The sequence below is a fragment of the Artemia sp. Qi Xiang Cuo genome, chromosome 16, assembly GCF_049724085.1.
Source record: "Artemia sp. Qi Xiang Cuo chromosome 16, ASM4972408v1, whole genome shotgun sequence".
Lineage (NCBI taxonomy): Eukaryota > Metazoa > Arthropoda > Branchiopoda > Anostraca > Artemiidae > Artemia > Artemia sp. Qi Xiang Cuo.
This window is the reverse complement of record NC_142809.1, coordinates 20,458,556-20,471,243: the sequence shown is the minus strand read 5'-3', so window position 1 is coordinate 20,471,243 and position 12,688 is coordinate 20,458,556. Positions and strand designations below refer to the sequence as shown.

The 12,688-nt window shown below is 35.8% G+C and overlaps 1 protein-coding gene across 3 annotated transcripts in view; it reads left to right on the top strand.

Moving 5' to 3' along the window:
• The window catches only part of LOC148942667 (inactive phospholipase C-like protein 1), a 440,344-nt gene that overhangs the window by 329,084 nt on the left and 98,572 nt on the right, over window positions 1-12,688 (top strand). The window lies entirely within an intron of this gene.

Below are 12,688 nucleotides of genomic sequence, written 5' to 3'. Positions count from 1 at the left end.
ACCCCCCGACCCTTTTTACCCTCCCCCAGAACTCTACTAATGTCTGTAATTGGATTGAAATGGCCAATTACATTGGGGTCAGTAGGTGGTGTGTACAACAACCAAACCCAGTGCTTCACCAATTCAATCGACGGGCCCCTTACTGGGAAACCCACCCTCTTCTTTTTTGAACGAACCCCATCCTCAAAGTCTGATTCATATTGAACCAGAGTCACACCAATATTTAAATGGGTATTGGCTCGTTCAAAAATACCAATGGACCTGAGCGTTACTGGCTATTTTACATCAAAAAAAGTGAAATCTACAATGGGAAAATTGGACCCCTCCCTCCCATGTGCATCCCAATATTCTAAATTCATCTTTGTAGCGTCACAGACTAGAGGCTCAAATTCTATATGAGGAAAGCGTACTTGAAACATTTTTGACCTGTCTCGAAACAGATTCGTTGAACACCTTGACATCCTTCTAAATCTGGATTGTATTTTAATTCAATTGCCCTTTCCCCCTCATGCCCCCATCTTAAAATAAAATCTTTTTTAAATTTAAAAATATTAACGCTTAAATTTCCAACCAATAAAACCACAGACCCACTACCGTTTTCGCTATAATTCTCGAGATGCGTAATAATGTGGTCTATCTAATCCATAAGAATACCCTCAAAATTTTCTAAATGTGGATAGACGACCAACATCTCGGTGTGTACATAATGATGATAAGCCTCGCTTTTTCCCTCATTTAAATAAAACACCTTTAAAATAATGGAAACCTTAATTGAATCCCTACCTCCCCACAACTGAATCTGGTTTTCTAGCAGTGCACGAATTCTATCTACATATTCATGGACAATTTCTACAGGGTCAAGCACAAAATTACCCCCCAAAAGCGAATTAAAAGGACCACCAAAATTTGCAGTTTAAACAACTATTGTATTTAAAATTGAGTTTGAGAGCTGAAAGTCAGGAAATGATGTAAATTGGATATTGTCAGTCTCTCCCTCCCCCTCTTGTATATTATCACCGCCCCTCCCCCACATTGTTCATCAGTAAGATTTTGTGAAGAAATTTAATCCTCCCCCTCCCCTTCTTGTATATTATAACCACTCCCTCCCCCACATTGTTCAATAATAGGGCTATAGGAAGCCACTTCATTCGATCGAAGTGAAAGTATGTAATCAGTGGGGGGAGGGTTCCCTGTTAATTCATTGGTAAAATCCTCTAAAATTTGTAAGGTGTTTGGACTAAAGTCCCCCTGCTCAACTGTGCTATTACCTACATTAAAAAAAATCAGATAAAAAATCATCAATATTATCTGGACTTTGATGTAAAATGATATCATTCCATGTTGAATTGTTTGAGAGCTCCAAAGATGCATTATCTCCTTCAATTGATGAGGATGATGATGGCGAATAAGGTACCAGTACAACCTATAAAAGAAAATAGCTTATTTTTAAAGTGTCTAAATCACCCCTTTTTTCAAAATTGAATCATTATTTACATGTGCTTAGTAGTATTTGGTTCCCTACTCTATATATATTCTGAAAGTTCCAGCTTAAAACAATCTAAAAGATGACATAGAAGGTTTTTATTTGTTCAAACATCATCTCCAAAATTTCCTATTAATACTTTATATCTGCTTTGAAAAAAAACGGGGTCTTTAATTGATAGCCTATCCCTTTCAGGCTATATACAACTCTTTCCGATAGAAAATTGTTTTATAATATTTTGTAGAAGCATTCGTTAATAAAAGCAGTTTATAACGTAAAGATTTTGCTATTTACTATGGGGAAATTATGTCCGGGATATAGTGCCTTTTTTGGCTTCGCTATGAGAATTCAGCTGGCTGAATGTATACAATAATTGACCTGATTTATAAGGGAGAACAGTATATTTCCTTTGGGGAAAAAAATGTCTGTGACGCGCTTTTACTGTGATGAAATGAAAGGCCTAAAAAAAGGCTTACTTCTAAGTCCCTTAAAACTCGGGGAAAACTATAATTTTCTAACGAAAGATAGCATTATTATTTTCAAATGATGAGATAAAAGGCTCTCTAACAGTAAACTAGAAATTAGTGAAAAATATTATTATGTGGTTGAAAAATAGCGAAGATGCCTGCAGTAGGCAGAGAAAATAAGATTAGAAAAGAGCAGTTTCTTTGACAAGCAAAAAAATTACATTATATTTAAGTATCTCTGAGGGGAGGGAGCAGTGAAATTTAAAACAATGGTTGGGGTGGGGGATTATAGCGAAAATAACATTTTAATATCTCTGACACACTTTTACAGTGTTGAAAAATGGCGAAAAGAAAAGGCTTAAAAAAATTTGGAAGAAATAGATAAATATTTCTATAACCAGGTAGAAAGTACAGGTAACAATGCTTACATTTCCAAATTCTGGCTGCACTTGTGCGTCTGAAGGCCCTTGCAAAGCATGAATGGGGGCAACCTCACGATCTTGAGTAGACGGGACAGACTTTGAAGGTCCTGGCAATGCTTGCTGGAGGGCAACCTCATGACCTTGAATAGACGAGCAGTTCTTGAAGGCCCTGGTAAAGCAGCTTGCATGGAGGATACAGGGGGCTGGTAAAGCGTGCCCCTGGATGGTTCAGCTGTTACGTCTTGCACAGATGCGGCGACGGCGAAGTCACTGGCAGGCTGCAATGGTTCCTGATTGGATTGGACTTGGACAGGTATCACTTGTCTTGAGGGCCTCGGCCAGCGGCCATACTGCACAACTGTCACCTTCGCAGGGGTTTTATTATTACCCCTTGCTCTCTTTTCAGGAAGAGGAGGAAGGCATTTGTCGGAATCATCCTTAAAAAAGAAGAAAAATTTAGTATATGATAATAATATTAGAGAAGAAAGGAAATTAGTGAAAGCCTCTTATTTACCAATAAAATCCATAAAGTTAATAAAAAAAGCCGTTAGAATGCCTCATCTGTTACAGTTTATGTAAGTAAAACATTGCAGATATGAACAAAACATATTTTTCTGTCACTAAATGCATTTAAAACCATAATAGATCTCCGATTTGCTATATTTTTGTACAAAGGTAATCTTTTTCAGTTTTGTTAATAAAGGATGTATTTCGTTTAGAGAACAAGAAATATAGATCTAATTTTGCCAACCCTCTCCCTAAATTAAAGATTTTGCTTTCTTGCCTAATACTATCCTAGTTTTCACCCCAAACCCCCCCCCTTTGAGAATATAAAAGAAATTTTGTCGAAAGAAGGGTATAGAAAAAGGAATAATATACACTCTAAAGGGCTCTTTGCATCTGACATTTACACAATTTCCATGTCCTAAGAATATCTCTCTTTTAATTTCCCTTTCTCAAACCGTCTAGAATTACGCAAAGCCTGTAGCCTTACAAGTTTAATTAACAATAATCTCTCTTTCTGCGCGAAACTGTTTTTAATTCAATGGTAAAAAAACTATCCTTTTCAGCGGAAGCTTTCGCTATCCAAATTCTTGTATATTTACCAAAGCCGGATGTACTTTAAAGGGTGTCAGTAATTATCAGCTATTTAAATTTTTGTGGGAAATCTGTGAGTCAAGCCATAGCTGTGAAAACAGCATATTAAGGGATTGACAGAAAGTTGACTGTTGCCTTTAGATAAGATACAGAATCTATCAAAAACTGAATTAAAGTCATAAACAGGGGGAGGGGTGATGGTTTACATGGTAAAAAAGAGCGTATTTTACGCTTTCGAGCGAGTATAAACAACACATATTGGAGTTTGTACTAGGGGGGGAGGTTACTTGAATTTGAATTTGAATTTATTTGAAAATAAACTAAGAAAATTTACTATGCAGAACTCACATTATAAATCGATGTAGCCAAAGCTTCCAAGTCAATAATATCCGATGCTTTATCCATGGTGTCTTAGAACATTATGAAAGTTTAATCACAACGCTGGTCCTTTATACACAAAATCTCAAGGGCGAATTGTGATGTGATGGGAAACCTTACATAACCTCCCTGATTGGCTTAGAAGGAGACACGTGATCCTGTTTCCCGTTATCGAATCAATACATTCCCTCACCGATTATGTAAATCAATTTCTAGGAAATCCACTTCCCCTCCTGTCCTAGATCAATACATCTCTCCCCCGTTAATGCGCATGTGACAACTTCGTCCCAAAGACATTACACTTGGAAACCACACATCAATTGACCTTGAAAGAGGTGTCATTGACCCCTTAGAATCAATAAACCATGAAAATACATCAAAGTGAGAAAAATCACGTTTTTTCATTTTCAGTGACAAAAACCATAAAACATGCATAAATTATGTGGGATCCGGAGATATTAGGTCATTCCTACTCACGGGCCAGCCATATTTTGTCATGGTGGCGCGAATTGAAGTGATATATCACGAGGGAGTGGCTTACAAAAACACGAATCGCTGGACTTAAAGCATAATTTTTATCAAGAAAATATCTGAAAAAGTGCATCAGGAAGGATTATATGTATCACGGAGATGTCACTGACCAGCTATGTATTGTCACAGTCCCGTGAATGTGTATAGATTTGGCTCAAAGAAATGTGGCATTTTCGTTAAAACCTCTCAGAAATAACCGAATGCAAAAAAGTGTCTCTCTTTTCTTCATTAGCGTGTCTCTTTTGCTAGCAAGAAAACGTATTGTGAAGTTTACAATTTTTTTTCCTATTACTATTGTAAGTAATGAGGCTTCTGCTGCATAAAGCGTAATACTTGAGGCTAATTCAAAATTAAAATTTGCTGATAACAAGATTTAATTTAATAGGATGTAGCATGCAGTGCATCTAATAGAACAATAGAAACGAGGCATTTTCACTAAAAACCTCTCAGAAATATCTCTTAACATGGATTAAATTTACCTCCAGTAACATCCCTCCCCCTCCTCCTGGACCTGGTTTCTAGTTTAGGCCAGGAACATATTGTCTGGGTAGTTTGAATGTGCATAGTCTTGGCTCAAAGAAACGTGGCAACTTCATTAAAACCTCTCAGAAATTACCGAGTTCAAAAGAGTGTCTCTTTTTTCTTCTTTTTCATGTTTCATTTACTAATGAGAAAACTTATTGTGAAGTTGAAATTTTTTTTCTTATTACTATTGTAAGTAATGAGGCTTCTTCTGTATGAAGTGTAATACTTGAGGCTTATTCAAAATTGGATTTTGCTAATGCCAAGACTTAAATTAATATAATGTAGCATGCAGGTGCGTCTAATAGAGCAATAGAAACGAGGCATTTTCATTAAAACATCTCAAAAATAACTGTTAATATGGCTTAAATTTACCTCAAATAACAATGCCCCCTCCCAAAAGTCCGTGTCTTTTAGATTTCTTGTCCCAGGATGAATATTTAATACATAATCATTTATGCAATGAAATATCTAAAGCCGATGGCTGTGTAACATTTCACTGAGTCAATACCTAACTTAACCTGTCTTCTCTCCCCCATATCAATCATTCCAGACATAAGAAACACGCGATCCGTAGATTTTACGAAACGTTTCCATTAGAAATTGTTCCGCGAATAATAGTAACATCAATTGCTTCTTGGTCCAGGTGTATAGCGCACTGTTCCATTGGAAGGAAATCTCTTTTGAATCCTGAAGCGGACAAAAATCTTTGGAATATAAAGGATCCCTGTGGAAAACATCTTGAAGAAAATAAAATCTCGAAAATAAACCCTCCGAAGAAAGAAAAGGTCTTGAAAGAAAAATGAAATCCCGAAGAAAAAATATCTTTAAGTATTACATAACACCCACGTGTGCATCGTCATTACGTAGCACCCCAGGTGTGTACCCTCCTAAGTTTAAAACGAGGGTTCCAAAAAGGCCCTGAAGAAACAAGTCACGCGAGAATGCGTCAGTCACAGTTACAAGCGGGGATTCCCCACTTGACTGTCGGCTTCTATCCTTTAACAAATCACACAAGATTGCATCATCCTCAGTTACAAGTCAGGAGCCCCCACTTGACTAGTGGGATGCCATTTGACTAGTTGGCCCTCCGTTTAATTGACTGCTAGGGCCCTCCGTTGGAATTGTTAAAGTATTATGTATCATGCCAAGTGTGCATCGTCAAAGAAAACATCCAAAGAAAACATGATTTGATGGGGGCCCTGAAGGATTTTCCTGGCTCTAGTAGGTTTTTAAACATAAGAACCAAAGAAATCTCAAAGAAAACCGCCTTGAAGAAAAATGTCTTAAAAAACGTCTTGAAATGTCTTCAAAAAAATCTTGAAGAAAAAATTTCTTAAAAAACGTCTTTAAATGTCTTGAAACGTCTTCAAAAACGTCTTGAAGAAAAATGCCTTAAAAAAAAGTCTTGAAAAATCTTGAAACGTTTTAAAATGTCTTGAAGAATGCCTTATTGGACTATGTCCCTACTCGGGAGGACCCTGAAGGTTTTTTTCTGGCCCTCGGGCATTTTTTAAACAATAAAAGAAAAACTATGATGTACCAACTACGTTTGCACCTTGACTAGTGGACTCCAACAAGTCATATTACGTAACAATCAAAGAAATCATGATTTAGTGAGGGGGGGGCTGAAGGTTCTTTCCTGGCCCTCGCAGGTTTTTTAAAAAATCAGAGAAAAAACACTATCCCTTATGTAACAAGCACCTGTATCTCTTAGAAAACACTCCCTATTACGTAACAAGCAACTGCGTCTTGAAGAAAACTAATAACACCTTTGTCTTGAGGGAATATCCGTTAAACTTCGTCGTGATTTTAGATCATTAAAGGAAGAAAGGAGTCGTGGCTATGGGTCATTCTAAATCCAAAGGATGGTTACAATTGATGTCATGAGAGTGTATCTGTAATATCTCAGGAACAGCTAAGAGTATTAAGTTGAAACTTAAGGGAATGTAAGGGGGATTTTGAACTAAATAAAAGCCCGCTGCATGCATCAAGGTTGTCATGGTTGTGAAGGTTGTCGATCCATCAAGGTTGTCAAAAGGATGTATTTCTAATGTCTTAAGAGTGTCTAACTGTTTTAAGTCTAAAACTTCAGAGAATTTTCAGGGGTGAGTGGAACTAAATCAAAAGGCATCCAGGTTTGGCAAAATAACACATGTTCAATCATGCCAAGTGTGCATCGTTACTTTTTAACACCCTAAGTGTGTGTGCCCCTCAGCTGCAAGCGGGGATTCCACACGGGCTCCCTGAAGTAATAAGTCACGCGAGAATGCGTCATCCTTAACACAGATAAACATTCCATATTACATAAAAACAAAAGAAATATTGAGAAAAAATGTCTTAAAAATGTCTTAAAATGCCCAGAAACGTCTTGAAGAAAAATGTCATAAAAAACGTCTTGAAATGTCTTGAAACTTCTAGAAAAACGTCTTGAAGAAAAATTTCTCGAAAAACGTCTTGAAGAAAAATTTCTTGAAAAACGTCTTGAAGAAAAATGTCTTGAAAAACGTTTTGAAAAGTCTTGAAGAATGTCTTGAGGAAAACACTCCCTATTACGTAACGCATACGACTGCATGTTGACTAGCGGCCTTTGAAAAAAAAACCGTCTTTAAATGTCCTGAAACGTCTTGAAAATGCCTTGAAGAATGTCTTGAAGAAAATAATAACATCTATGTTTGTATCTTGACTAGTGGAATATAATAATTCCTATTACGTAACAACCCAAGAAATCATGATTTAGCGGGGGCCCTTAAGGTTTTCCCTGGCTTTGCGGGTTTTTAAACATCCAAAGAAAACATAATTTAGTGCTATGCTCTGAAGGTTTTTCCTGGCTCTAGTAGGTTTTTAAACATAAGAACCAAAGAAATCTCGAAGAAAACCGCCTTGAAGAAAAATGTCTTAAAAAACGTCTTGAAATGTCATGAAAAACATCTTGAAGAAAATTTTTCTTAAAAAACGTCTTTAAATGTCTTGAAATGTCTTCAAAAACGTCTTGAAGAAAAATGCCTTAAAAAAAGTCTTGAAAAATCTTGAAACGTTTTAAAATGTCTTGAAGAATGCCTTATTGGACTATGTCCCTACTCGGCAGGACCCTGAAGGTTTTTTCCTGGCCCTCGGGCATTTTTTAAACAATAAAAGAAAAACTGTGATGTACCAACTACGTTTGCACCTTGACTAGTGGACTCCAACAAGTCCTATTACGTAACATTCAAAGAAATCATGATTTAGTGGAGGGGGGCTGAAGGTTCTTTCCTGGCCCTCACAGGTTTTTTTAAAAATCAGAGAAAAAAACACTATCCCTTATGTAACAAGCACATGTATCTCTTAGAAAACACTCCCTATTACGTAACAAGCATCTGCGTCTTGAAGAAAACTAATAACACATTTGTCTTGAGGGAATATCCGTTAAACTTCGTCGTGATTTTAGATCATTAAAGGAAGAAAGGAGTTGTGGCTATGGGTCATTCTAAACCCAAAGGGTGGTTATGATTGTTGTCATGAGAGTGTATCTGTAATATCTCAGGAACAGTTAAGAGTATTAAGTTGAAAATCAGGGGAATGTAAGGGGGATTTTGAACTAAATAAAAGCCTGCTGCATGCATCAAGGTTGTCATGGTTGTCAAGGTTGTCGATACCATCAAGGTTGTCAAAAAGGATGTATTTCTAATGTCTCAGGAGTTTCTAACTGTTTTAAGTCTAAGACTTCAGAGAATCTTCAGGGGTGAGTGGAACTAAATCAAAAGACATCCAGGTTTGGCAAAATAGCACATCTGCAATCTTAGGGAAAGCGTAGGGTGTTAAGTTAAAATTTCTTTAACACATTTATCTTGGAAACGACTGTTGGATTTAAAATGAAACTTTCTAGGGATGTTAAACAAAATTGCATGATACTCGAGGCACCCATTTTGTCTAAAGGGAGTATATGCTTTACCTCAGAAATTATTAAGGCCATTAAGATGAGACTTTAAGATAATGTTCAGAGTAGAGATGACCCTATAACTCCGACGCCCACACCATATATGGGCATAGACTCCGACGCCCACACCAAATATGGGCATAGAGTCATTAGGGAGAACACGTGGTTAATGGGGTCAATGACCTAAATTTCCAAGTACTGTCAATCATTAATCAAATTGTTTCCAGGCGAAGTTTAATAATGTCTGACAAGATTGATGTCAAGATTGATTGATATATCACGAAATGGGAATTAATTTGTTGTTTCTAAGGGGAATTATTGATTTAAGAAAGGGAAATTAATTTGTTGTTTCTAAGGAGAAGGTGTGGAAGAGATATATTGATTACATAATCAGTAGAACCCTATCAGAAGGTCATGACGGGAGTCCATACACGGGCTTAGAATGACGTAATCGACTAGGAAAATGGTTTTCTGAGAAATTGATTACATAATCAGTAGAACCCTAACAGAAGTTCATGACGGGAGTCCATACATGGGCATAGAATGACGTAATCGACTAGGAAAATGGATTTCTGAGAAATTGATTACATAATCAGTAGAACCCTATCAGAAGGTCATGACGGGAGTCCATACATGGGAATAGAATGACTTAATCGAGTAGGAAAATGGATTTCTGAGAAATTGATTACATAATCAGTAGAACCCTATCAGAAGGTCATGACGGGAGTCCATACATTGGCTTAGAATTACTTAATCGACTAGGAAAATGGATTTCTGAGAAATTGATTACATAATCAGTAGAACCGTATCAGAAGGTCATGATGGGAATTCATTTATGGGACATATAATGACGTAATCGACTAAGACAAGCAAGTTACTTTCTAAATGTCCCTCCTAAACCCATTTTCCAACTTGAAGTACTTATCTTTTTCACTCACAACTATACTTTACAGCTTTTTGTTTACCTCAACACCAAGAAATACTTTTCAAAGACCATTTCAGAGCAAGTTACTTTCTTAATGTCCCTCCTAAACCCATTTTGCAACTTGAAGTACATATATTTTTTAACCACGACTATACTTTACAGCTTTTTGAGTGTCCCAACACCAAGAAATACCTTTCAAAAGTCGTTTCAGAGCACGTTACTTTCTTAATGTTCTTCATAAACCCATTTTACAACTTGAAGTACTTACATATTCCACCCACGACTATACTTTACAGCTTTTTTGTTACCTCAACACAAAGAAATACCTTTCAAAGGACATTTCAGAGCAAGTTACATTCTTAATATCACTCCTAAACCCATTTTCCAACTTGAAGTACTTATCTTTTTTCACCCTCAACTACACTTTACAGCTTTTTGGATACCTCAACACCAAGAAGTACTTTTCAAAGACCATTTCAGAGCAAGCTACTTTCTTAATGTCCTTCCTAAACCCATTTTCCGACTTGAAGTACCTATCTTTTTTCACCCACAACTATACTTTACAGCTTTTTGAGTGTCCCAACACCAAGAAATACCTTTCAATGACCATTTCAGAGCAAGTTACTTTCTTTATGTCCCTCATACAGTCATTCTCCAGATTTTAGATATTTTGCTTTTCATCCACAACTATTAAAGTTCTGCATGACTATTACCACATCAATTATCAATGCTTTTTAAAGACCATTACTGAGAAAGTAACATAATTAAAGACCATTATGCACCCATTTTCCAGCTTGGAGTACTTATGTTTCACCCACAACTATATTTTACAGCTTTTTGAGTGTCCCAACACCAAGAAATACTTTTCAAAGACCATTTCAGAGCAAGTTACTTTCTTAATGTCCCTCCTAAACCCATTTTCCAACCTGAAGTACTTATCTTTTTCACACACAACTAGACTTTACAGCTTTGTGGGTGTCCCAACACCAAGAAATACCTTTCAAAGACCATTTCAGAGCAAATTACTTTCATAATTTCCATTCTAAATCCATTTTTCAAGTTCAAGCACTTATATTTTTCATTCACAACTATACTCTACAGCTTTTGGGTTATCTCAACACCAAGAAATACTTTTCAAAGACCATTTCAGAGCAAGTTACTTTCTTAATGTCCCTCCTAAACCCATTTTGCAACTTGAAGTACTTATCTTTTTCACCCACAACTATACTTTACATCTTTTTGAGTGTCCCAACACCAAGAAATACCTTTCAAAGATTATTTCAAAGCAAGTTACTTTCTTAATGTCCCTGCTAAACCCATTTTCCAACTTGAAGTACTTATCTTTTTCACTCACAACTATACTTTACAGCTTTTTGAATGTCCCAACACCAAGAAATACTTTTCAAAGATCATTTCAGAGCAAGTTACTTTCTTAATGTCCCTCCTAAACCCATTTTGCAACTTGAAGTACTTATCTTTTTCACCCACAACTATACTTTACAGCTTTTTGAGTGTCCCAACACCAAGAAATACCTTTCAAAAGACCATTTCAGAGCAAGTTACTTTCTTAATGTCCCTCCTAAACCCATTTTCCTACTTGAAGTACTTATCTTTTTCACTCACAACTATAATTTACAGCTTTTTGGATACCTCATCACCAAGAAATACCTTTCAATGACCATTTAAGAGCAAGTTAAATTGTTTATTTTCATCGTAAAACATTTTTTCAATTCGTAGTACTGATCTTTGTCATTGACAACGATCCTTTACAGCTTTTCGGATACCTAAACTTCAATAAAAACTTTTAAAATATCATTTCAGAGCAAATTATTTTATGAATGGTCATACATAGCTAAGTTTCCAAGATGACGTACATAGCTCTTCCACAATAATCTAGACATTACAGATATTAAATTACATTATCACCCAGAAATACTTTACAAAGATATTTTCTGAGCAAGTTACTTTCTTAATGTTCCTCGTAAGAACAATCTCTAAATATAATGACTTAGCTTTTTCACCCACAACTATACTAAACTTATTTTTTTTTAAATCAAAACAAAGAAATACTGTACAAAGAACATTAAAGTGAAAGATAATGTCTTAATGTCCCTCCTAAGCACATTTTCCAACTTGAAGTGCGTATCTTTTTAAACAACAACTATACTTTACAGCTTTTTGAGTCTCACAACACCAAGAATTACTTTAGAAAGACCATTTCAGAGCAAGTTAATTTCTTAATGTTCATCCTAAAACCATTTTACAACTTGAAGTACTTATCTTTTTCACCCACAACTATAATTTACAGCTTTTTCGAGAACGCAACACCAAAAAATAACTTTCAAAGACCATTTCAAAGCAACTTACATAGTTAATGTCCCTCCTAAACCCATTTTCCAACATGAAGTACTTATCTATTTTACCCACAACTATACTTTACAGCTTTTTGGATACCTCAACACCAAGAAATACCTTTCAAAGACGATTTTAGATCAAGTTCATTTCTTAATGTACATAGTAAACCCATTTTTCAACTTGAAGTACTTACAATTTTAAACCACAACAATACTTAAAAGCTTTTTGTTTACCTCAACAACAAGAATAACATTTAAAAGACAATTTCAGACCAATTTACTTTCTTAATGTTCCTCCTAAACCCATTTTGCAACTTAAAGTACTTATCTTTTTCACCCACAACTATACTTTACAGCTTTTTGGATACCTCAACACCAAGAAATACTTTTCAAAGACCATTTCAGAGCAAGTTACTTTCTTAATGTCCCTCCTAAACCCATTTTCCAAATTGAAGTACTTATCTTTTTCACTCACAACTATACTTTACAGCTTTTTGAGTGTCCCAACACCAAGAAATACCTTTCAATGACCATTTCAGAGAAATTTACTTTCTTAATGTCCCTTTTAAACCCATTTTCCAACTTGAAGTAC